Source organism: Ovis canadensis, chromosome 13, assembly GCF_042477335.2.
Source record: "Ovis canadensis isolate MfBH-ARS-UI-01 breed Bighorn chromosome 13, ARS-UI_OviCan_v2, whole genome shotgun sequence".
Taxonomy (NCBI): Eukaryota; Metazoa; Chordata; class Mammalia; order Artiodactyla; family Bovidae; genus Ovis; species Ovis canadensis.
The window spans coordinates 66,243,841-66,271,159 of NC_091257.1; the positions used below are offsets into that span (position 1 = coordinate 66,243,841).

The following is a 27,319-nucleotide window of genomic DNA, read 5'->3' on the forward strand; positions in this document are numbered from 1 at the left end:
TTCTTCTACTGAAAACACATCTTAGTTTCCCTAAAGTATTTTCCACAATGAGGTACATTTCTGGCTGACAAATTTGTAACAGAATACAGTCTTATTTGACCTCTAGTAAACCTAGGTACAGCTTCCCTGGTGGCTCAGATGGTAAAGCATCTGCCTACAAAGCCGGAGACCCAGGTTCAATCCCTGGATTGGGAAGATCTCCTGGAGGAAGAAATGGCAACCCACTCCAGTATTCTTGCCTGGAAAATCCCATGGGCAGAGGAGCCTGGGAGTCCACAGTCCATGGGGTTGCAAAGAGTTGGACACGACTGAGCGACTTCACTTCATTTCACTTCAAACCTAGGTACAATGAAGTATTATACTTATTGACGGTTTGAAAAACCAGGTATTAACTTAATACTGAATATTTCCCAATTCACATGAATCCAGAATTCATTTAGCTTAATTTAGAATTGTTTGCTTTGTAAGCACTTATATTTTTTAAGCCAATTAAATAATTAAGTACTATCCAGAGACAAAGACATAACAAGGGAGACACATATTCAGACAGATACAACGTGAGATCTAGCTTCATTTCTAAACTTAGTCATGAATTAGATATTACAGTATAAAATGTACTAGTTTATAAATAATAATTGGAGTAAATAAAATTTTTAAAGTCTTCTTCCCATTTTTCCTCAGTCTCAGGAGTTAGAGATGATCTACATAAGTGTTCCTGAGGGCCCTGGTCTCAAGGCGCAGGGAAAGAAAATCAAGTTCTAACAAAATGGCCACAGGTCTAAACCAAACGTTGGCCACACAAAGCCAAATGGCCATCACAAATTACAACACAGAACATGGAGTGTAAAACACATACATAGACCTGGCAGTCCTAATCAGACACTCCCTTAAATACAAGATTACAGTCTCTCAGAAAACATCCTGTAGAGACATAGAACTTCAGATCCAAGTACTAACAGAGTAAGTGAAAATATCTCCAGTCTTCAAAGATTTCAAAGGGAGAAAAGGAAGCCAGGTTGAAGGAAGAAGGGAGGAGGTGGGAGAGGGAGCAAAATGGGTGGCCTTTCTGATATCTCTTGCAGATACCCAGGCATTAAGGGATTTTACCCTGAGCCTCCAAGAGAAGGGAAAACTGGAATTCGGCCCTACCAGAAACCAGACCAGAACAGAACAGAACCAGAATTCGAGTTCCTGCCAAGAGGAGGTGATCAGCCTCCAATCCTCAGCTCAGGCTGAGGCTCTTCTACCAGAATCCTGCATCCAAGACTGGAGTACTAGGAAAAAAAGATAGGATAGGAAGAGTTAAAGAGAGGAAAGAGAGAGGGGAGGCAAGAGGTCAATAAAGTCTCTTGTTCCTTACCCAGTCTTGGCACTCTGGCTAGTTGTCTGCATCAGGAGGAGACCAGGGTAAAAAGGGTCCAGTTGCGGCCACTGGTCTGGTCCATCAGCAGGCAAGCTAGTCCCCAAGTACCTCAAGTGGTCAGGATGTCAGTCACAGCAAAGAAGAGACTCGCCATTTGTTGCAGGAAGGGGGACACCCACCCCGACCCCCAATCAGGGCCTAAGACTGGGCTCTTAGTCTAACACTCAGAAATGAACTGTCCGAGGAGACACATGTGCTGACAAAGCAAGAGAGTTTATTGGGACAGGAACCCCAGGTGGAGAGCAGTTCAGTTCAGTTCAGTCGCTCAGTCGTGTCTTACTCTTTGCGACCCCATGAATCGCAGCATACCTGGCCTCCCTGTCCATCACCATCTCCCGGAGTTCACTCAGACTCACGTCCATCGAGTCTGTGATGCCATCCAGCCATCTCATCCTCGGTCGTCCCCTTCTCCTCCTGCCCCCAATCCCTCCCAGCATCAGAGTCTTTTCCAATGAGTCAACTCTTCGCATGCGGTGGCCAAAGTACTGGAGCTTCACCTTTAGCATCATTCCTTCCAGAGAAATCCCAGGGCTGATCTCCTTCAGAATGGACTGGTTGGATCTCCTTGCAGTCCAAGGGACTCTCAAGAGTCTTCTCCAACATCACAGTTCAAAAGCATCAATTCTTCAGCGCTCAGCCTTCTTCACAGTCCAACTCTCACATCCATACATGACCACAGGAAAAACCATAGCCTTGACTAGACGGACCTTAGTTGGCAAAGTAATGTCTCTGCTTTTCAATATGCTATCTATGTTGGTCATAACTTTTCTTCCAAGGAGTAAGCATCTTTTAATTTCATGGCTGCAGTCACCACCTGCAGTGATTTTGGAGCCCCCCCCAAATAAAGTCTGACACTGTTTCCACTGTTTCCCCATCTATTTGCCATGAAGTGAGGGACCAGATGCCATGATCTTCGTTTTCTGAATGTTGAGCTTTAAGCCAACTTTTTCACTCTCCTCTTTCACTTTCATCAAGAGGCTTTTGAGTTCCTCTTCACTTTCTGCCATAAGGGTGGTGTCATCTGCATGTCTGAAGTTATTGATATTTCTCCCGGCAATCTTGATTCCAGCTTGTGTTTCTTCCAGTCCAGCATTTCTCATGAGGTACTCTGCACAGAAGTTAAATAAGCAGGGTGACAATATACAGCCTTGACATACTCCTTTTCCTATTCGGAACCAGTCTGTTGTTCCATGTCCAGTTCTAACTGTTGCTTCCTGACCTGCATACAGATTTCTCAAGAGGTAGGTTAGGTGGCCTGGTATTCCCATCTCTTTCAGAATTTTCCACAGTTTATTGTGATCCACACAGTCAAAGGCTTTGGCATAGTTAATAAAGCAGAAGTAGATGTTTTTCTGGAACTCTCTTGCTTTTTCGATGATCCAGCAGATGTTGGCAATTTGATCTCTGGTTCCTCTGCCTTTTCTAAAACCAGCTTGAACATCAGGGAGTTCACGGTTCACGTATTGCTGAAGCCTGGCTTGGAGAATTTTAAGCATCACTTTACTAGCATGTGAGATGAGTGCAATTGCAGTAGTTTGAGCATTATTTTGCATTGCCTTTCTTTGGAATTGGAATGAAAACTGACCTTTTCCAGTCCTGTGGCCACTGCTGAGTTTTCCAGATTTGCTGGCATAGTGAGTGCAGCACTTTCACAGCATCATCTTTCAGGATTTGAAACAGCTCAACTGGAATTCCATCACCTCCACTAGCTTTGTTCGTAGTGATGCTTTCTAAGGCCCACTTGACTTCACAATCCAAGATGTCTGGCTCTAGATTAGTGATCACATCATCATGATTATCTGGGTCGTGAAGATCTTTCTTGTACAGTTCTTCTGTGTATTCTTGCCACCTGTTCTTAATATCTTCTGCTTCTGTTAGGTCTATACCATTTCTGTCCTTTATTGAGCCCATCTTTGCATGAAATGTTCCCTTGGTATCTCTAATTTTCTTAGAGAGATCTCTAGTCTTTCCATTCTGTTCTTTTCCTCTATTTCTTTGCATTGATCGCTGAAGAATTCTTTCTTATCTCTTCTTGCTATTCTTTGGAACTCTGCATTCAGATGCTTATATTTTTCCTTTTCTCCTTTGCTTTTCACCTGTCTTCTTTTCACAGCTATTTGTAAGGCCTCTCCAGACAGCCATTTTGCTTTTTTGCATTTCTTTTCCATGAGGATGGTCTTGATCCCTGTCTCCTGTACAATGTCACGAACCTCATTCCATAGTTCACCAGGCACTCTATCTATCAGATCTAGGCCCTTAAATCTATTTTTCACTTCCACTGTATAATCATAAGGGATTTGATTTAGTTCATGCCTGAATGGTCTAGCAGTTTTCCCTATTTTCTTCAATTTGAGTCTGAATTTGGTAATAAGGAGTTCATGATCTGAGCCACAGTCAGCTCCTGGTCTTGTTTTTGTTGACTGTATACAGCTTCTCCATCTGTGGCTGCAAAGAATATAATCAATCTGATTTTGGTGTTGACCATCTGGTGATGTCCATGTGTAGAGTCTTCTCTTGTGTTGTTGGAAGAGGGTGTTTGCTATGACCAGTGCATTTTCTTGGCAAAACTCTATTAGTCTTTGCCCTGCTTCATTCCGCATTCCAAGGCCAAATTTGCCTGTTATTCCAGGTGTTTCTTGACTTCCTACTTTTACATTCCAGTCCCCTGTAATGAAAAGGACATCTTTTGGGGGTGTTAGTTCTAAAAGGTCTTGTAGGTCTTCATAAAACCGTTTAGCTTCAGTTTCTTCAGTGTTACTGGTTGGGGCATAGACTTGGATAACTGTGATATTGAATGGTTTGCGTTGGAAATGAACAGAGATCATTCTGTCGTTTTTGAGATTGCATCCAAGTACTGCATTTCGGTCTGCTTTGTTGACCATTATGGCTACTCCATTTCTTCTGAGGGATTCCTGCCCGAAGTAGTAATTATAATAGTCATCTGAGCTAAATTCACCCATTCCAGTCCATTTTAGTTCGCTGATTCCTAGAATGTCGATGTTCACCCTTGCCATCTCTTGTTTGACCACTTCCAATTTGCCTTGATTCGTGGACCTGACATTCCAGGTTCCTATGCAATATTGCTCTTTACAGCATTGGACCTTGCTTCTATCACCAGTCACATCCACAACTGGGTATTGTTTTTGCTTTGGCTCCATCCCTTTGTTCTTTCTGGAGTTATTTCTCCACTGATCTCCAGTAGTATTTGGCACCTAATGACCTGGGGAGTTCCTCTTTTGGTATCCTATCAAGGCAAAATGATAGGATACCGAAAGAGGAACTCCTCAGGTCATTAGGTGCCCAATATGCTACTGGAGAGCAGTAGGGTAAGGGAAACCAGGAGAGATGCTTAGCTTGCAGTGTTTTATGGTGATGGGATTAGTTTCCGGGTCGTCTTTGCCCAATCATTCTGACTCAGAGTCCTTCCTGGTGGTGCACGCATTGTTCAGCCAAGACAGATGTCAGCAAGAAGGATTCTGGGAGGTGGTCGGACACGTGGTGCCTCCTTTTGGGAAACTGAGAAGAGTTTCCTAAACTCTTTCAGTTGGTGGTGGCTTATTAGTTCCATACTTACCAGGACCTCCCATTGTAAAACAACTCATGCACATGGTCACTCAGAGAAGGCAATGGCACCCCACTCCAGTACTCTTGCTTGGAAAATCCCATGGACGGAGGAGCCTGGTGGGCTGCAGTCCATGGGGTCGCTGAGGGTCGGATACAACTGAGTGACTTCACTTTCACTTTTCACTTTCATGCATTGGAGAAGGAAATGGCAACCCACTCCAGTGTTCTTGCCTGGAGAATCCCAGGGATGGTGGAGCCTGGTGGGCTACCGTCTATGGGGTCACACAGAGTTGGACTCGACTGAAGTGACTTAGCAGCAGCAGCAGCACATGGTCACTATGGTGTCTGGCCAAGGTGGGCAGTTTCAGTCAGTGTTCTTCCCCTAACACACCCACACACACCCCACTCTCTTCCCTGCAACAGAAGGAGAACATCAAAGGGGGAAACTGAGGGAAAGTGGACAATCATTCCTCTAACTTCCCTCAGCTGCAGTGCCCACACACTCAACTGAAGCACCTCAAATGAGATCACTATGAGGCCTGTTGTAGACTCCCAACAGCACCAAAGATTTCTGTGGCCCAGGAATAGCATAGCCGAGGAGCTGGGAACAGGAGGGTGTCTCTTGAGAATACACTCTGTGCCAAAGAAAAGACACATCTTCTGCTCTTGAGGCAGCACTAGATTGACCCTAGGCTTTGTTGTTACAGGATGCGCTAAACCACCACCCCCCCCCCCCGGCCCCCAAGTATTAGTTGCACAGCCACATCCGAGTCTTTGCAATCCCATGAACTGGGGTCCCATCAGGCTCCTCTGGCCATGGAATTCTCCAGGTAAGAACACTAGAGTGCGTTGCCATTCCCTTTTCCAGGGGAATCTTCCTGACCCAGGGATCAAACCCTGGTCTCCTGCATTGCAGGCAGATTCTTTATCAGCTGAGCCACCAGGGAAGTCAAACACCTCAAAGGTAAGTTTTTTGTTTTTTGGTTTTTTTTTTTTTACTTTACAATATTGTATTGGTTTTGCCATACACTGACATGAATCCCCCATGGGTGTAGATGTGTTCCCCATCCTGAACCCCCTTCCCATCTCCCTCCCCATCCCATCCCTCTGGGTCATCCCAGTGCACTAGCCCTGAGCACCCTGTATCATGCATTTAACCTGGACTGGCAATTCGTTTCACACATGATAATTTACATGTTTCAATGCCATTCTCCCATATCATTCCACCCTCACCCTCTCCCACAGAGTCCAAAAGACTGTTCTATATATCTGTGTCTCTTTTGTTGTCTCACATACAGGGAGACATATATATTCCATATATATGCGTTAGGATTGCCAGGAGAAATATCAATAACCTCAGATATACAGATGACACCACCCTTATGGCAGAAAGTGAAGAGGAACTCAAAAGCCTCTTGATGAAAGTGAAAGAGGAGAGTGAAAAAGTTGGCTTAAAGCTCAACATTCAGAAAACGAAGATCATGGCATCTGGTTCCATCACTTCATGGGAAATAGATGGGGAAACAGTGGAAACAGTGTCAGACTTTATTTTTTTGGACTCCAAAATCACTGCAGATGGTGACTGCAGCCATGAAATTAAAAGACGCTTACTCCTTGGAAGGAAAGGTGTGACCAACATAGATAGCATATTGAAAAGCAGAGACATTACTTTGCCAACTAAGGTCCGTCTAGTCAAGGCTATGGTTTTTCCTGTGGTCATGTATGGATGTGAGAGTTGGACTGTGAAGAAAGCTGAGCGCCAAAGAATTGATGCTTTTGAACTGTGATGTTGGAGAAAACCCTTGAGAGTCCCTTGGACTGCAAGGAGATCCAACCAGTCCATCCTAAAGGAGGTCAGTCCTGGGTGTTCATTGGAAGGATTGATGCTAAAGCTGAAACTCCAATACTTTGGCCAGCTCATGTGAAGAGTTGACTCATTGGAAAAGACTCTGATGCTGGGAGGGACTAGGGGCAGGAGGAGAAGGGGACGACCGAGGATGAGATGGCTGGATGGCATCATCTACTCAACGGACATGAGTTTGAGTGAACTCCGGGAGTTGGTGATGGACAGGGACGCCTGGCATGCTGTGATTCATGGGGTCGCAAAGAGTCAGACAGGACTGAGTAACTGAACTGAACTGAACTGATACTGTATTGGCGTTTTTCTTTCTGGCTTACTTCACTCTGTATAATAGGCTCCAGTTTCATCCACCTTATTAGAACTGATTCAAATGTATTCTTTTCAACAGCTGAGTAATATTCCATTGTGTATATGTACCACAGCTTTTTGCCTGCTGTATGAAATGGGAGCTGGGGACTGAACAGACTAGGTCAACGCAAATAAAGTAATGCACTCTTTCTTGCACACGCTGCTCTCCACTATTTGGGCAGATTCTGGGTCTCAGAGGTCTGAGAGGACCTGCTGCAGATGAAGCAGTTGGAGGAAAGGGCGGTGCCTTCCTTGTTCATGCCACTCTGTGTCCCCGTGATGCTGGTGGACTGAATGCTAGGGAGAGGTGGCAGTTCCAATTTTTCACTTTAAAACTTTATAGGTCGAGCAAAACTACTAAATATAAGAAGCAGAAGGCCGCAACTCCTCCCTAGGATATCCCCAGCGGGTGAGGCAGACTCGGGACTCCAGAGAGCCGCGCCTGCGCACTACGGACTCTGAAGCACAGGCCAACTGAGGGAGGTGGGCGGGGCTTCCCGGCCATCCGGGTTCCCTCACCCCGCCCCCGCTGCATGAATGAGAGGCGCGGCGCCCGCCCCTCCCCCGCTGGGCCCGCCCCTCGCCGGGGCTGTGGCGCGCCGTCTGCCGCTGCCACCTCAGCCGCGCTCGGTCAGCCAGACGCCCGCTGCTTACTGCCCGGAGCTGACCGTCCCAGCACGCTCGCCGCCGCTGCCGGCACGACAGAGTAAGTAAGCAAGCGAGGGTTGGGCCACTGAACGCCGTCGCCCCCTGGTTTGGGGAGTAAGGGACCGGGCAGGTCCGGGTTCGGGATGCTAAGGAGACCGTGGGCCCGCGCCAGCCTCCCCAACTCACACTCCCGGCGCCTCGGCCGGGAGCTGGGACGGGTAGGACAGCGGCCCTGGGCCGGGAGGGGCGCGGAAGAGGGTCCGCGCACGAACAGGAGGGTGAGTCCCGCACAAAGGGAGGCGCGGAGCTGTCACCGAGAGACCACAGAGATAAGGTTCGCGGCGCCCTGTGCGCCCAGCTAGCCTGTGCCCCGCGTCTGGTCCCCGGGCGTGGGAGCTGCTGGGATGTGCCCGGAGCGAGGACGAGGATGGCGAAGACTGCTGCCTCCCTGTTGGCCGTGGGAACGCGCCTTGGGGGGGCGCGGCGTGGCAGTGTTTTCCTGGTCCCCGTCTGCTCCTCCCCTTTCTTTGTGGCGTCTGTCTCATGCCCGTTTGTCCCTGGGTATAAGCAGTGGTCTGGGATGAGATCTCTTGTCTCGCTTACTCATTAATGAAAGTCAGGTGCTGGCCTCATTTGTGAGTGGGGGGCCGTGTGTGCTTCCACAGGCCAGAGAATTAAGGCCCCTCTTTTGTTTCCAGAGACTTAATGGTTTGTATGTGACCTCTGAAATGAGCGAATCGGAGATCAAAGGGGATGAGGGAAAAAAGACATATTCCTTCATCAGATCTTCAGCCAGTTCTGTCTCTGGCATTCCTTCAAACAGTATTTCTTTGTTTCTTGCTGCAAAACCAGTGGGTTTTGTTAACTGAAAATATGTGTCTATATTCTCAATATATGTCCATATTCTCAGTATATCCAGAACACTTGCTTTCTGGGTGTTAGTAAGTGGTCACATACTCATGTATATGTACATGAGAATAGTACGTATAGAACACTGCTTTTTAGTTAATTGATAATTATGTCTGTATATTGATATAGACACAACGTGTCTATAGAAATGCTCCAGTATATCTAGGACACTTTTTTCAGCTCCTCAGTACAGGCAGATTTTGTTTCTTCCTGCCTCCCTGTGTTAATAAGAAGGTGGTCCAGCAGGTTCTCCCCGCCTCCTTGCTTTTTTTTTTTCACCCGTAATTCTTTGGCAAAGGGTGTTATTGCATATTTCCCTGGCATGCGCTCTTGCTTTGATCTGAATTTTCCTGTCCTCTGTTGTCTGGTTGTGCAGCCCAGCTCAGTGGCACCTCTTACAGGACTATTGGAAAACAGAACACCTTTTTTTTTTTTTGTCCTCATCCCCAGAGAGAGGAGGAAGTGCCGCAGTTTCCCACAGACTTTGGCTCTGTGGAGACTGACTGCCTGACTTTGTTTTCTTGGTGAAGTTATGAGGAGTCACAGCTGATATGGACCAATTAAAAAGAAGCAGTTATAATAGCGCCAGCTATTCCTTGCTGTTTCACTTGGACCTTTTTCTCTCTTAAACTAGATCTTATAAGTTTAAGAAGATAGTTGGTTGCATTTGCTGTTTCTTTTTTGTACCCTTATAATTTTGCAGAGTGACAGGATATTAGCTAAACTCAGTTGTAAGAAACATACCTCCAAATATTAATATACTTTTGTTATGATCTTTTGATTCAGAATAGCAGCAATAAAAAAAAAAGTGAGGAGCTAATTAGAGGATATGAATAGTTGAATTGATTCAGTTTTAAGATTCCCTTTAAGGTTATTTTTAATAACATGTATTTTAATTCCTGGTAGTTTTCGGCAAAATGAAGTTGAAACTAAGCAGTCTTCCATAGCATCTGTTTATGTATATTCCCTCTGTTACAAACATTTGCTTTTAATTTGAAAGAGAAATTTTCCATTTGGTTGGAACAGGATCCATTATTCTTGGTAAAAATCTTACCTTATGTTAGCATGATCAAATTCTTTCTTTGTAAAAGTTAAAATTAATAAAAGTTGATTTTTCAGTTTGAAATTTTGGTGTTATGATGTCAGATTTAAATAAAAATTTTTATGAATTTAACTCAAAATAAGGCAACTAATAAATGAGTGCTTCACTAATTACATTAACTAGTGTCACTAATACTGAAGCAACCCAAATAACTTATGAATTGCCTGCAAAAGATTTTTCTCTTTTAGGAAGCCTTTTAAAACAAATCATAAGGGGAAGTCTTAAATAAACAGCGTAGTGTAACCGGAATTATCACTGAAATAGGCTTGCATAGTACTACAAAATTGGGCAACTTTAATTTTGCAAGCATGACTTAACTGTTGTTTGTACCAACAAAGGAAACTAAAAACATCCTGGCCTTGTTATTCAGCATTCTGTTAATCGAAATCTTTACCAGTCCATAGTTTTGCATTTTTGTAGGATGATGATTGAAGAAAAATTCCAAAGTAGTATCTGTATTGCCAAATAGGTTATATGCTGTTTTATTAATAAATGTAATCTTTATATTCATTAGAAATACTAATATTGTTATGTTGCTGCTGCTGCTAAGTCGCTTCAGTCGTGTCCGACTCAGTGCGACCCCATAGACGGCAGCTCACCAGGCTCCCCCGTCCCTGGGATTCTCCAGGCAAGAACACTGGAGTGGGTTGCCGTTTCCTTCTCGAAGGCATGAAGGTGAAAAGTGAAAGTGAAGTCGCTAAGTCGTGTCCGACTCTTAGCGACTCCATGGACTGCAGCCCACCAGGCTCCTCCGTCCATGGGATTTTTCAGGCAAGAGTACTGGAGTGGGGTGCCATTGCCTTCTCCGATATGATGACACTTTGTCACCCAAATTGGGATACATTATCCTCCCAGCATTCTGTCAGTAATTGTTTTCTGGGAATTCCCTGGTGGTCCAGTGATTAGGACTCTGCTTACACTACAGTGGGCACGGATTGATCCCTGGTGGGGGAACTAAGTTCCTATATGCTGTGCAGCCAGATACTAATTGTTTTCTGTTTCAAATGACAGTTTATTCTAAAATCAGTAATAATCTTATCATAATATATTATTAGATCGGTGCAAAAGTAATTACAATTTTGCATTGTTGAAGTTTGCCATTTGATATTGGAATACATTCTTAAATAAATGTGGTTATGTTATACTATAGAAATGATGTCAGACAAAAAGCAAATTCCAGCGATTTTTTTTTTTTTTTTGGAGTTCAAAATGGGTAGTAAAGCAGCAGAAACAACTTGCAGCATCAACAACACATTTGGCCCAGGAACTGCTAACAAACGTACAGTGCAGTAGTGGTTCAAGAAGTTTTGCAAAGGAGACAGAGCCTTGAAGATGAGGAGCACAGAGGCTGGCCGTTAGAAGTTGACAACAACCAATTGAGAGCAATCATCAAAGCTCTTACAACTATGTGAGAAGTTGCTAAAGAACTCAGTATCAACCGTTCTACAGTCATTCTGCATTTGAAGCAAATTGGAGAGGTGAAAAAGCTCAATAAGTGGGTGCTTCATGAGCTGACTGAAAATCAAAAAAATCATGTTAAAGTGTAGTCTTCTCTTATCCTATGCAACAACAATGAACCATTTCTCGATCAGATTATAATGTGTAATGAAAAGTGGATTTTATATAACAACTAGCTCAGTGGTTGGACCGAGAAGAAACTCCAAAACACTTCCCAAAGCCAGACTTGCACCGAAAAAAAAGTCATAGTCATTGTTTGGTGGTCTGCTGCCTATCTGATAAACTACAGCTTTCTGAATCCCAGCAAAGCCATTACATCTGAGAGGTATGCTCAGCAAATCGGTGAGATGCACTGAAAACTGCAACGCCTCCAGCTGGTATTGGTCAACAGAATGGGCCCAATTCTCCTCCACAACATCACCTGACCACATGTCATACAACCAAAGCTTCAGAATTTGAATGAATTGGGCTATGAAGTTTTTGCCTCAAACGCCATATTCACCTGACCTCTTGCCAAGTGACTACCACTTCTTCAAGCATCTCAACAACTTTTTCCAGGGAAAATGCTTCCACAACCAGCAGGAAGCAGAAAATGCTTTCCAAAAGTTTATCGAATCCCAAAGCACAGATTTTTACACAACAAGAATAAAAAAACTTATTTCTTGTTGATAAAAATGTGTTGATTGTAATGGTTCCTATTTTGATTAATAAAGATGTGTTTGAGCCTAGTTATAATGATTTAAAATTCACAGTCTGAAACCACAACTACTTTTTGCACTAACCTAATAGCAGCTTAAACTATATGAAATTGCCTTTTTTTTTTTAGATTGAGGAGTTACCAAAAATCAGTGGTTTCATATGGTTCAATTATTTTGAATTCTTAGCAGTTCTTTCTAGCATTTACCTTTATGTTTATTTCATTTTCAGTGTTTAAACTGCAATTCCTTGATTTTCTACCTTTGTATATTATCCACGGAGTTCTAGTTTGGAAGTTGAGTACTTAATTGTTCCACATAACCATCCTTCAACCACCCCCCCCCCGCCACCTCATATCTATACTTTACAGTTTCCAGTTAAGTCAGTATTCAGTATTTATATGACTGTGGCAGTGTAACTAAATTCACAGATGAGCTGTATTGGATATGTATTACCTATTATGTTTCTTTCTTGTACAACTTTATTTCTCCTGAGTTAAATAATTGCCACTTTTGTTTGTTCTTCATTTGCCTAGTTTTCTATTTACCAGTCACAAATTCTCCTCAAATTTTATGACAGAAATGATCATCTTTCAATATATTCAGATAATCTGTTTCATTTCTATTTCCTATCTGTCTTATAGGACCTCCCTTTTTATCTTCTTGTGATTCTCTTTGCCTTCCTCCTATGTTGCATCCTTGATTTCCTGGATCCTGTGTTTTCCTTATTCTTTAGTAGCTTCCTGAGAAAGAACATCTACAAACTCTGAAATTTCTTCCTGAATTCAGAAGTTGCATGTCTGAATGTCTTCATTTACCCTCACACTTGAATGGTGGTTTCACTGGATGTTGAATTCTAGATTGAAAATTAGTGTCTATCTCTTGAAGGCTTCCATTTGTAATCCCCATTCTCTTTTCCCTCCCACTCTGAAAGACTGTAGGATCTTCTATTTATCCCTGGTGTTCTGATATTTCATGGTGTTCCTCAAAATGGTGTTTCATGGTGTTCCTTTTTCTTTCCTTTTGCTTGTGGGGCAGATAATATTTCCCCAAATATCTATATGTATGTGCACACAGACATACATACTGTCTCACCTAGTATGCTATTCTTCATGATGTTGACATGCATCCATCAAGAGGTGCGATCTTTGTTTCCTCTCCTTGAACCTGTGCAAACAGCCTGTGCTTCCCAGGATGTTTTGGGTCTTGAGCCAACATCATCATTTAGGAATACAGTTGGATAATCCACCTTGAGGGGATGCTTTATTTATTTATTTATTTTACTTTTAAATGAAGTCCTCAGTTTACTTTTGACTAGAAATATCAGTTAATACCAGAGAAAGTGTCTTTCAGCATTGAAATGTAATCATCTCTGGAATCAACATGAAGACCATCAGTTGCATTTTTTTTTTTAATCTGCTTTAGGAAGTGATAGAGTCATTTATGACCAAAAAAAAAAAAAATCTATAAGCTTCATGATTAAATACGTCATGACTAACTAAGACAAACACATTATTTGCAAGAATTTCTGTGATACGAAGATAGAGGCAAATGGAGTTACATAGACCAGGGCTTGTTTGGACATTGTCAGTGACTTAGTGTTTATCGCAGGGATACATATTTTAAAATATTTTTTAGCCCATGAATTTTTTTTCTATTTACAGCTACTTTACTCCTCATTTAGCTTTCTCCAAGGGCTCATATCATATAAGTTGAATATTACTAGAGAACTTCAAATTCAGGACTAAAAATCTGAAGTGGACTACTCTCATCACTGCCCCCAGAAAATTGCCAGATACTTAATAAATTGTAATTCTTAATTTTTGCCCATATTAATCTCTCCACACTCTTTAACTTCATAAGCAACCCACCCGTCCCTATGCTGATAAGTAGGCTATATACTTCATTGAGGATTTAAAAGTTATCAGTTACTTCTCATCGTCTCCTCACCAAATCTATAAATCCACCTTGCTTAGAATCCTTGTTTTCTGTTTTCTTCCCATCAGACACCAACTTGCCTCCCCACCTTACTCCCCCTCAGAGCTAGTTAAGAACTTGACTTCTGCTTTTGTGCTCTTTCACATCCTCAACAACTTTCCAAGGCACCATCAATATCAGCATACATACATACTCTGATATTGCCCATCTTTAAAATCAACAAAAAATTAAAACAACTTTCCCCTGCCTTACATCCATTTCTTTCTGTTTACCTTCATGGGTAAATGTCTCAAAGGAGTAGTCTACACCTTTCCTCCCTATCTCCTCTGTACTGTGTGTCACTCTCTGAAATTCTGTTGTTGAATGAATTTTTTTGTCTCTTACCCTCCACTGGAAAGTGAGCTCCAGAAAAGCAAGACCTCATCTATCCTGTTTACCACTATGTTCCTAGGACAGCAATTGACACAAGTACCTACCCAGTACATGGGCAAAAAAGGCATAACTGACATATTTAACCTGGTGGAATAGCTCTTTTTTTTAAAATTTCTAACAAGAAAATCAATTTTCATTTATTTTTAAAATTATTCTCTACTTTTTGCCACACTTGAAAGTTGAAAAATTATGAAGACTGTATTAATGGTTGAATTTACCTATGTTACATTACATTTTGTTCTTTCCTAAGTATAATTTAAATTGGCAGTCTTACACCTGGATTGATTGATCAGTCAGACTGATTGGAGTTGAATTTTAGTTCTTTCCACTTTTTGCCATGTGACCTTGGGCAGATTAACCTCTCTGTTTCCTCATCTGCAAGGTGGAAATAAGAAAGTACCTACCTCATATGTTGTGTGGGTCAAGTGAGATAACATGTAAAATGCTAAACCCAGTACTTGACATGGTGGCTAATACAATGAAAATAGTTACAGTTATTGTTTGTATACTCTTCTCTGGTTTCTAATGTTTGATCTGACTTGGTCACTGTAGTTTTGTGTTTTTTCTTTTTTGTCACTGTAGTATTTTTGTTTGAAGTATTTATATCTCCTAGAGTATATTGACTATGAATATGACTCTCCTGTTTTTAGTTTTAGTTTTTTAGTTTTAGTTTTAGTTTTAGTTTTTAGTTTTTAGTTTTTTTTTCTAATTCTTTGCTCCTCTGTTCCCCACATTACCCCCACATAATATCAATAGATTGACTAAATGATCTTCATTGACAGATGAGCACCCCCTAGCACTTCCCAGAAGTTTGGTCACTGAGAATCATTTTGATAACTTGACAAAATATATTTATTTTAAGCCAAGTTCTGTACTTTGTTTATTTGGCTTGCCCAGAGGTGAGGCTGCTTCTTTGTGTTAACATGTTATTTTTCATTCAGTTTTCTTATTTATGGTAATGAAACTTTTAAAACACCCAGTATGTCATCAACAGATTTTTTTAAGTAGTTATAAGATACTATTCTTTTCACTTACTAGCTAGCTAGGAAGATAAATATATGATACAATACGAAATCCATTCTGCAGGCCTCATTGAGGGATAAAGACAGGCTATGTATTAATAGAAGTCCAAAGTAGGGAGAGTTGTGTCCAGCCAGCCCCAAGGGAGTCTTAAAACTTTTCCACATGTTGAATTGTCTATACCCCTTAGTTTCTGTCTTGATTTTTAATTTTAGAAATTGTCTCTTAAAGTAATTGACTTACCAGTTACTCTGCCTTTTTCTTATCTAGGTAGGCACCTACCTAGAGACACCTCCAATTATCTGAGCACTTCAGACATTAGAATGTAGTGTTAGATAAATTTAAGATAGAAAAAGAATGCCAGATGGTTTGAAAAGAAATGTGAACACTAGTGCAGGCAGTCCTTTGAAAGCCAGCTGACTGAGCTTTATCTGCTCTGAAGGTAGGAATCAGACACTGTTCCATACTAGCTGGCCTAGGAACAACTGACCAGTGGCCTTACTTTTGGTTGGGAAAGTCAGCCTAGGCCCTCCACCTGCTGTAAAGACAGTATGACACCAGATAGTTGCTCTATACCTCCATGGATTTGAGTTGGAACAAACCTGAATGGCAAGGAAAGGAAGCTACTTTTTAGATGGCATTACAAGTAAACCTCATATTACATAGTGATTTTGCTCTGAAAAAGTGTAATGCAACTTGAATTTTTATGGATTCAATGCTGTTAGGTGTATTTTGAGTTGCTTACTATTTTAGCAACTATAGAAGTTTGTGGCTTCTGTAGAACATTAATTATACATGTTGTCTTAAAATCATTTTGTCTATTATTTGTTTTCCTAACTAGACAGGTATTTGTATCAGATACAGTTCTTTTCTAGCAAACTTAATGTTATAATTATTTAATTGAGAACAAAAGAAGTACAAATATGGCACTGTAGGTATAATGAGTAGTTCATTTGATGACAGTGTTTATTGAATTCTCAAAGTTAATAACTTCACCAGTAGTCTATCAGTATGCTTTATGTTATCTTTAATTTTTTTTTAATTTGGAGATTGAATGGTGCTGTATTACCTGTTTGTTAAGTTCATCTAGGCAAACCAAAATATTATAAATTACTTGTACCTCTTTATTGTTTTCTCCTAACTCTGAGCATGAAAAATTTTGCTCGGTGGTATGAACTTGAAATATCCAAATAAGCTCTTCATCTTAGACTGAGAGAAAAAGTTTGGCAAACATCAAAGTATGAGCCGTATAATTTGTGGAAAATTGGTGAAAACATAAATCAAAAGTGTAGGCTTTCATTCTTTTCCTTTAGTGCAAAAGAAATTGTGAAACTTCTTCAGAAGTGTGTTGGAAATTTCATGCTTGGCTATAATTAAATAAAAGATTTTACCTAAATTTATTAATTGTCCTTGAAAGCAGTCCAGAGGAAATTTTGCGGTAGTAAGATTTTTTTAATATAATAGAACAGTATATCAATAGCTAGAAGCAATATAGTACCCAGAAATTATCTTTCGCATTAGCTAACCTATAGTAAAAACCTTTCATGTCAGTATCTTTTGGGCTTCCCAGTTGGCTTAGTAGTAAAGAATCCACCTGCCAATGCAGGAGATGTGGGTTCGATCCCTGAGTTGGGAAGATTCTCTGGAGCAGGAAATAGCAACCCTCTCCAGTATTCTTGCCTGAAAAATCCTCCTCTTGCAGAGGAGCATGGCAGGCTACAGTCCATGGGATTGCAAAGGAATCGGACACAACTTAGCAACTAGACAACGTCAGAATCTTCACACGCATTTCTTCTTTACTCCTTACAGCATCTCTCAAAGGGTTATTAATGAATGATAAAGCAAAAAGTCAAAGCAGTAAGCTGTTTAGGTTCACATAGTCAGCTGGGTCAGGTTTAGAACCCAGGCTTTTATTCTCCAACCCACCACATGTCTCAGTTGATATTGTCAACTTTCATAAGAACACAGATCTTTTCTATTCAGTTGGTATCTTGCTATTCAGGTGGGACTTCCCTGGTGGCTCAGATGCTTAAGAATCTGCCTGCAATGTGGAAGACCTGGGTTGGGAAGATCCCCTGGAGAAGGGAACGGCTACCCACTCCAGTATTCTGGCCTGGAGAATTCCATGGAGAGGAGCCTGGCAGGTTACAGTCCATGGGATCGCAAAGAATCAGACACCACTGAGCGACTTTCACTTTCACTTGGTATCCTGCTCTGGGACTTTTGGAACAGTCTAGGCTAGGGGGTGCACACCAAGTGGCTTATGAGATCTTAGTTCCCTGACTAGGGATAGAACCCAGGCTATTGCAGTGAAAGTGCCAAGTCCTAACCACTGGACCGCCAGGGAATTCCCTGAAAGACTATTGATAAGGGAAATTTAGAGACCTTTGTAGAAAATGGTTGGCAAACAAGGAAAGATTTGGGGAGCGTATACATTTTTTATTTCTTTTGATACTCTTGAAGTAATTATCCGTTATAGAACTTTTGCAGTAAATAAAAGTGAGGTAAATAAAAATGATTTGTTAGAATACAGCAAAGAGGCTGTATAGTTTTCTAGCATTGCTGTAACAAATTACTACAAAATTGATGGCCTGAAACAGTAGAAATTTAGTCTCTCACAGTTTGAAAGGCCAGAAGTCTGAATGAAATCAGAGTGTCAACAGAGTTGCTGCACTCCCTCCAAAAACTAGGAGAGACTCCTTCCTTGCTTCTTCCAACTTTTCGTGGCTCCACACATTCCTTGGTTTTTGTCTACATGACTCCATTCTTTGCTTCCATGTTCACATGGTCTTCTTTTTCTTTCTTATAAAGACATTGTCATTGGGTTTAGAGTCCACCTGGATAATCCAAAGCTCGCACAGTTCTGTTCAAGATGCAAACTGTGATTTCTGTTTTCTGTGTTTCAGTTTTCTCTATTTCAATTCACTGCTTCCATCTATTTAGAACTCCAGAATTATATAAACTCCACAGTTTTGAGGAGAGGAAAAAGTTAGATTCCTAAAAAAAATTTTCTCAATGTATCCTGTAAAACTTCTTAGTCTTTGCCATGGGTTTTCAGTAGTATAACCTACCTCAGGAATAAAACTTTATATTTCACAGGTGTCAGATTGTCTTAATCTGTTCTGGCTGCTATAACAAAATACCCGTAGAAATTGCTCATAATTCTGAAGGCTCAGAAATCCAAGACCAGCAGTTTCAGTGTCTGGTAAGGGCTCACTTCCTGGTGCATAGATAGTATTTTTCGCTGTCTTTTTGCTATGTCCTCCTGTGATGGAAGGGGTGAGGAAGCTATCTAGAGTCTTTTTTTATTTTTATTTTTTTATCCAAAAAATTGGATAAATTTTTGGTAGTTTTTTTGTTTGTTTGTTTGTTTTAATTTTTTTTCCTTTATTTTAATTTACAATACTGTATTGGTTTTGCCATACATTGACATGAATCCACCACGGGGGTACATGCGTTCCCAAACATGAACCCCCCACCCTAGAGTCTTTTTTTATTGGGGCCTCTTATATAAGGGCATCAATCCGATTCTTGGGGGTGTCACCTTCAACACTTAATCACTTCCAGATACCATTACACTAGGGATTAGATTTCAGTGTGTGAATTTGTGGAGCAGTGGGGGATATTTGCTTTATAGCACAATTTTTAGCACTAACCATATGATACAAAGAGAAAATTGATATTTTCCATATAACTCATTCAGTATCTTAATAAGCACTGCAGCGTTAATTTTTTCATTGATCCATTTATTATTGACCTATACTATTTTTCAGGTTTCTTTGCTAATGAGGTTCTTCAGAAATATGTCATTTATCCTTTTTCCTTTTACTTTGTTTGCTGAGGTATTTTAAAGCAAATCCAAGGCATTTTTGTAAATACTTCCTGACATACTTCTATATGCATCTTTTTAAAATAAGGATGTTGTCTTACAGAACCAAAATGCTATTCTCATACCTAATAAAATTAACAGTTACTCCTTGGTATCATCTAATAGCTAGATGCTGTTAAGGTTTGCCTGATTATCTCAAGGATATCATTTTTCGGAGATGACTTGTTCACACCAGGATTTCAGAGTCCACAGATCATGTTTGGTCCTTTTGTGCCTCATGCCTGTTTTGATTTAGGGTAGTTCCTCCTTCCTTTCTCCCCACTTTTTCTTTGTGTGTCATGGACTAGATATAGGAACCAGGTCAATTGTCTTATGGAATTTCTCATATTTTGGATTTGATTAAAACAGATTTAAATTTTTTGGCAAGAATGCTTAGGAGATGCTTAATATTGCATCACATCCAGAGTCCTGCTGGGGTAGTGGGGTAGTTCTGGCTACCTCACTTCTAGTGATGCTGAGAGACCACACTGATGGTCATGTCAGCATCCTTTGTGGCAAAATGGTAATTTTCTTTTTTTTTTTAATTTTTATTTATTTATTTATTTTTGGCTGCACTGGTCTAAATTGCTGTATGCAGGAATTCTCTAGTTGCAGCCGGTAGGGGCTACCCTCTAGTTGCGGTGCTTGGCCTTATTGTGGTGGCTTCTCTTGTTGCAGAGCACAGGCTCTAGGCAGGAGGGCTTCAGTAGTTGTGGTGCGTGGGCTCAGTTGCTGCGGCTCATGGGTTCTAGAGTGCAGTCTCAGTAGTTATGGGGCAAAGGCTTAGTTGCTCCTTAGCGTATGGGATCCTCCTAGAACAGAGATGGAACCCATGTTCCCTGCATTAACAGTCAGATTCTTAACCGCTGGACCACCAAGGAAATCCCAAAATGGTGATTTTCTTCTCCTGTCCTCTCTTCTACATTTATTATCAGGAGTTCTATAAAGAAAGACCTGTGTATCATCAACTAAGACTGTTTTGGGTTACTCTGAAATACATTTTGTATGAGAGACTGCCAAGTAATCTTACACTGCTAATGTTCTTGATAAGAGATAATGAATTTGAATCAGGATAAAAGGAATTGTGTAATCTTTTGTTTTAATAAATATACAATGAACTTCTGAGTACTGTAGTAAAATGTGATTTTTTTTTTATTTTTTTTTTTTTTTTTGCTGCTCTGAGTCTTCATTACCACATGTGGGCTCTTTGTTGTAGCATGCAGGCTTTCTCTAGTTGTGGCACGTGGGCTTCTTTTGTTGCAGAGCACAGGTTCTGGAGTAAATGGGCTTAGTAGTTCTGGCACACAAGCTCCTCCAGTTGCCATGCAAGGGCTTAGTTGGCCTGCAGCTTGTGGGATCTTAGTTCCCCAACCAGAGATCAAACCCATGTACCCTGCGTTGGAAGGCAGATTCTTAACCACTGGATCACCAAGGAAGTCCTTGTTTTTTTTAACAGTTGAGAATGTACACTCTGCTCTGAAAGTTACAAATAAAGATAAATGAAAGGCTTTTATAAGTTAAAATCAAGCAGCAAAGAGGAAAGAGTACTAACTAGATTAAAATTTAAAAATTGGAAGAGAATAGTGCCAATATTTTGTAATAACTATTAATGGAGTAGTTTATAGTATAAATAGCCTTTAAAAATTATGAATCACTCGATTGTAACTTATATACTATTGTACACCATCTGTACTTCAATTTCTTATTTAATTAGTTTTTAAAATTGAAAGATTTCCAGAGTCAGCACGACCCAGCCCCTGAATGTCTAAACCATTCACTCTTCTTAGACTGAGCTTTTCACATAGTATATCCCTAACATGTGGTGAGTGTTTTCATGAGATTGTGTCTAGACTAAAGAAATCAAGGTTATGTATTATAGAATTAATGCTTAAATATCTTCAAAGGCAGGGAGAATTCTTCATTGAATATCATTCTTTTTCTTTAAATTGTACTTATGGGAAAAAATCCTTTGATTACTATTTCTCATAATACCTCTTGTTTAACTTCATGTCTTGACATTCTTATTCAGTAAAATTACTGAATAAGGTCATGTAAATATAAAGCCTTACTTATTTTTCTTGCTTCATTTTACTTTAAGCCAGTTGTGTTTATTTATCTCCTGAATCTGTGTATTCTGGGGAAAGTAACTTTGATATCAAATGAAAATTAAACAGGTGTTTTTAGCTTCATAACCATCTCTAGACAGCCTCTAATCATATTTGAGAGATCATTAAACGTATGTGCTATTATGATTTGTCCGTCGGCAAAATATTGCTATGATTATGCTGTTTTATTTTAAAATAATAGTACTACAGGTCTTTTCTGAAAGATAAAGAATACCTTTATAGAGGGATGCCTCAAAAGACCATAGATAAAATCAGTATAATCATTTTTAGTCAGTTGAACTGATTATTCCTCATCAGGACTCCAAAATGGTTTTAGTGCTGAAAATTACATTTCCCTACCTATTGAATTAAAACAGATGATTTCAAAACACTTCCTCTATGCAAGTCATTATGCTTGGTGCTGAGTAGTATGGCTGCTTTCACTATTCAGATAAAGAAGAAAGTACATACTTCTTCAACATCCATTTATGATAAAAAGTCTCCATAAAGTGGGCATTCAGGGAACCTATATCAACATAATAAAGGCAATATATGACAAGCCCACAGCTAACATCATTTTCAACTGTGAAAAGCTGAAGTCAGGCTCCCTAAAATCAGAAACAAAATACTACCAGAAGATTACTAGAACTCAATAATGAATTTGGTAACATTGCAGGATAAAACTTAATACATGGAAATCTCTTGCATTCCTCTACACTAACAATGAAAGATCAGAAAGAAAGATTAAGGAAGCAATCCCATTTACCATCCCATCAAAAAGAATAAAATACCTGAAAATAACATGGCTAAGGAGACAAAAGACCTGTACTCTGAAAACTATAAGGAGCTGATGAAATCAAAGATCATATAAACAGAAAGATATACCATATTCTTTGATTGGAAGAATCAATATTGTCAAAATGACAATACTCCCCAAGGCAATCTACAGATTCACTGCAATCCTTATCAAATTACCAATGACGTTTTTAACAGACTGTAACAAAAATTTTTGTTAATTTGTATGGAAACACTAAAGACCCCAAATAGCCAATAAAATCCTGAGTAAGAATAACAGAGCTGGAGGAATCACATTCCCTGACTTCAGACTTTACTACAAAGCAACAGGTATGGTATGGCCCAAGGATGGAAATACAGATCAATAGATCAAGATGGAAAGCCCAGAAATAAACCCACACACTTACAGTCAGTTAATCTATGATAAAGAAGGCAAGAATATTAAGTGGGGAAAAGACAAGTTTCTTCAGTAAGTGGTGCTGAGAAAACTACAAGTAAAAGGAGATTAGAACATTCCCTAATACTATACACAAAAACAACCTCAAAATGAATCAAAGACCTATGTGTAAGGCCAGACACTGTAAAACTCTTAGAGCAAAACATAGAACAGTCTTCGACATAAATTGTAGCAATATCTTCTTTGATCCATCTCCTAGAGTAGTGCAAGTAAAAACAAATATACAGGACCTAATTAAACTTAAAAGCTTCTGCACAACAAAGGAAACTGTAAACAAAATGAAAAGACAGCCCACAGAATGGGAGAAAATAGTTGCAAACAAAGCAGTCAACAAAGGATAATCTCTCAAATATACAATAAAGTAGCTCACACACTGTATATCAAAAACAAAACCCAATCAAAAAATGAGCAGAAGATCTAAATAGACATTTCTCCAAATAAGACATATAGATGGACAAAAAGCACATGAAAAGATGCTCAATATCACTAATTATCAGAGAAATGCAAATCAAAACTACAGTTAGGTATCACCTCACATCAGTCAGAATGGCCATCATCAAAAAGTCTACAAATAAATGCTGAGTAGATGTGGGGGAAAGGGAACTCTCCTAACTCTGTTGGTAGCAATGTATTAAAAAATTGGTACAACCACTATGTGTAACAGTATCGAGGTTCCCTAAAAAGCTGAAATTAGAACTACCATGTGATCCAGCAACCCCTCTCCTGGACATATATCCAGAGAAAACTATAATTTGAAAAGATACATTCACCTCAGTTCATTGCAGCACTATTTACAATAGCCAAGACATGGAAGCAACCTAAATGTCCATCAAACATCAACAGAGGGATGGATAAAGATGATGTGGTACATATATACAATAGAATGTTAGTGAACCATGAAAAGATTTGAAATAACGCCATTTACAGCAACATATATGGACCTAGAGATTGTCATACTAAATGAAGTAAGTCATACAGAGAAAGACAAATACCATATCACTGGTATGTGGAATTTAATTTTTTTTAATGATACAAATGAACTTATTTACAAAACATGTCAAAAAAGAAACTTATGTTACCAACAGGAAAAGGTAGTGGGGAGGGATAATTCAGGAGCTTGGTTAACAAGCAGACACTACTATATATAGATAACTAGCAAGGACCTAATGTATAGCATAAGGAACTCTACTCAGTATTCTATAATAATCTTTATGAGGAAAGAATCTGAGAAAGAATGAATATATGTATGAATAAATCACTTTGCTGTACACATGAAACTAATACAACATTGTAAATTAATTATATGCCAATACAAAATTTAATACAAAAACATTTTTTTCATATGGGCTTCCCTGGTGGCTCAGAGGTTAAAGCATCTGCCTGCAATGTGGGAGACCTGGGTTCGATCCCTGGGTCAGGAAGATCCCCTGGAGAAGGAAATGGCAACCCACTCCAGTATTCTTGCCTGGAGAATCCCATGGATGGAGAGGCCTGGTGGGCTACAGTCCACGGGGTCGCAAAGAGTCGGACTCGACTGAGCGACTTCACTTTCACTTTCACTTTTCTTTTATTCAGAGAACCCTCTGGAAATATGTGTTTCAACTGTGTTGTCTCCTTACCCTCATTTGCAGCCAGAAGCCTCTGGGCTTGTGCCCCACCATACAGCCTTTGTCCAGTTCCCAATAATATTTATTGAGTATCTTTTAAGTGCCAGGTATTGTTTAATCTGAATTTATAGAAATCCCACGTCTCATGGTAAGACACTCTTGTTGAATAACTCCACTTCATTTAATGAAGTTATGATATGGGTAACATCTGAATTTATTAGATCTGAGGTTGTAATTTTAATATTCTTTTTCTGACATTGTATATATTATCTGACTTAAAGGTTTCTGTAAAGCTGAAGAAAATTGACTCTTCACAAGGAAGTTCAGGACTTTTTTCAGGCTAAGATAACTAACCACAAGTGCAATGAAATCAGTAGAGCAGAGGCTGCATTTAGATTTTATTCAGACTAACTTCTAACTCTTTAAACCCTAAGCATATATTTTTACACAGTAAGTTACAAGTTTATTTTTATATAGGCAAAAAAGAAATAAGGTGATGTGGCGGAAAGCATGTGGCATTTAAGTAAGTTGTTTCTTTTTTTTTTTTTTTAAGTTGGGATTTAAGTAACTTAAGTGGCCCTGTGTGTTAGTAGCTAAGTCATGTCTGACTCTTGTAACCCCATGGACTATAACTCGCCAGGCTTCTCTACCCATGGGATTTCCCAGGCAAGAATACTGGAGTGGGTTGCCAATCCCTTCTCCAGGGGCTGAATCTTTCCAACCCAGGGATCAAAACCAGTCTCCTGCATTGCAGGCTGATTCTTTACCATCTGAGTCACCAGGGGAGCCCTTATGTGGCCCTACTGTTTATTAACTGTTTGGCTTTGGTGAAGTACTACCTCTCTTAGCCTCAAAAGGAATAACTACAATGGAATCTTTAAAAATTATTGAATTTATAATTGAGTAACTTCAGAAGTTATTGTGAGTATAGTTTATCACCTTTAATAAAGTACAGCCCTAGTGATTGTTGTTGTTAGGCAAGGGGTGGAGCAATGGAAAGGGAACACAAGAACAATCTTTTCTGTTACTCAGTTCTGTCCTTTTCATAAATATGAGACCAGTTATGCTGCCATTTCAACCTGGCTGCCTAACTGTGGCTGTTTAGACATTCCATTCCAGTAGTGGTCAAATGATAAAAGAAATTGTTACCTCTTAATGGTACTATATACTTTCCCTTTTTTTTCAGGAAGTAACTTTAAAAAATTGAGGTATACTTGATTTATAGTATTATATTACTTTCAGATATATAGCATAGTGATTCAAAAGTTTTATAGATTATATACCATTTAAAGTTATGATAAAATGTTGATTATATTCCCTGTGCTGTACAAATATTTCTTTGTACCTTATTTATTTTATACATAGTAGTTTGTACTTCTTAATCCTCTGCCTCTATCTTGCTCCTCCTTGCTTCCTTCTCCCCACTGATGACCATTAGTTTGTGAGTCTGTTTCTGTTTTGTTATATTCACTAGTGTGTTGGGGCAATGGATCAGCCCCAGGGCAGCAAATGGCAGTTAAGAGACCAGGGTGCACTCTGCTCCTGGGTGGCAGATCAGCCCCCGAGTGGCCAGTAGCAACAGTGAGGCCAGGGAACTTTCTGTTCCTGGGCATCCTCCAACATCAGCTCCAGCCTTCACCAGACCCTCTTTCCTGCAACTCCAGCAGGGCCGCTGCCTCGGCTCCCAGGTGGCACATCGACCAACATCCAACAGCCAATGAAGGGTGACACATTCAACGAGGCCAGTGGTGGGACACCCTGGGCACCGAGCATACCATCCAGCTATGTGAAGTGGCTGAAGGACATGTCCCTGCTAGTCAGGGCCTGACAAACTGTGGTCCGTTGGAGAAGTGAATGGCAACCACTTCAGTATTCTTGCCTTGAGAACTCCATGAACAGTATGAAAAGGCAGAAAGATATGCCACTGAAAGATGAGCCCCTCAGGTTGTTAGGTGTCCAGTATGCTACTGGGAAAGAACAGAGAAATAGCTCCAGAAAGAATGAAGAGGCTGAGCCAAAGCGGAAATGACTCTCAGTTGTGGATGTACCTGGTGGTGAAAGTAAAGTCCAAAGCTGTAAAGAACAATATTGCATAGGAACCTGGAATGTTAGGTCCATGAATCAAGGTAAATTCAGTGTGGTCAAACAGGAGATGGCAAGAGTGAACATCGACATTTTGGAAATCAGTGAACTAAAATAGATGGGAATGGGCGAATTTCATTCAGTTGACCATTATATCTACTACCGTTTGCAAGAATCCCTTAGAAGAAATGGAGTAGTTCTCACAGTCAACAGAAGGGTCTGAAATGCAGTATTTGGGTGCGATCTCAAAAATGACAGAGTGACTTGTCCATTTCCCAAGGCAAACCACTTAATATCACAGTAATCCAGTCTGTCCTCAACCACTATGCTGAAGAAGCTGAAGTTGAACAATTCTATGAAGACCTACAAGACCTTTTAGAACTAACACCAAAAAAAGATGTCCTTTTCATCATAGGGGACTAGAACGCAAAAATAGGAAGTCAGAAGATACCTGGAGTAATAAGCAAGTTTGGCTTTGGAGTACGAAATGAAGCAGGGCAAAGGCAAATAGAATTTTGTCAAGAGAGCACACTGTTCATAGCAAAACCCTCTTCCAACATCACAGGAAATGACTCTACACATGGACATCACCAGATGGTCAATACTGAATACAGATTGATTATATTTTTTGCAGCCAAAGATGGAGAAGCTCTATACAGTCAGCAAAAACAAGACCTGGAGCTGACATCAGCTCCTTATTGCAAATTTAGGCTCAAATTGAAGAAATTAGGGAAAATCACTAGGCCATTCAGGTATGGCCTAAAGCAAATCCCTTATGATTATACTGTGGAGGTGATGAATAGATTCAAAGGACTAGATCTGGTAGACAGAGTGCCTGAAGAACTATGGATGGAGGTTCACACCACTGCACAGGAGGTGGTGACTAAAACCATCCCAAGAAAAAGAAATGCAAGAAGGCAAAGTGGTTATCTAAGGAGGCCTTACAAATAGCTGAGAAAAGAAGTGAGAGGCAAAGGAGAAAGGGAACAGTATACCCAACTGAATGC

General features: G+C 40.2%; 1 protein-coding gene across 5 annotated transcripts in view; it reads left to right on the forward strand.

Annotated features, from left to right (window-relative positions):
* The first annotated feature begins 7,768 nt into the window (after positions 1–7,768).
* The window catches only part of RNF24 (ring finger protein 24), a 130,461-nt gene continuing 110,910 nt past the window's right edge, over positions 7,769–27,319 (forward strand). For all 5 annotated transcript variants that reach the window (XR_011248198.1, XM_069548064.1, XM_069548063.1 and 2 more), the window contains exon 1: positions 7,769–7,902. The gene's annotated coding sequence lies outside the window, so the exon portion shown is untranslated. The remainder of the gene's footprint in view (positions 7,903–27,319) is intronic.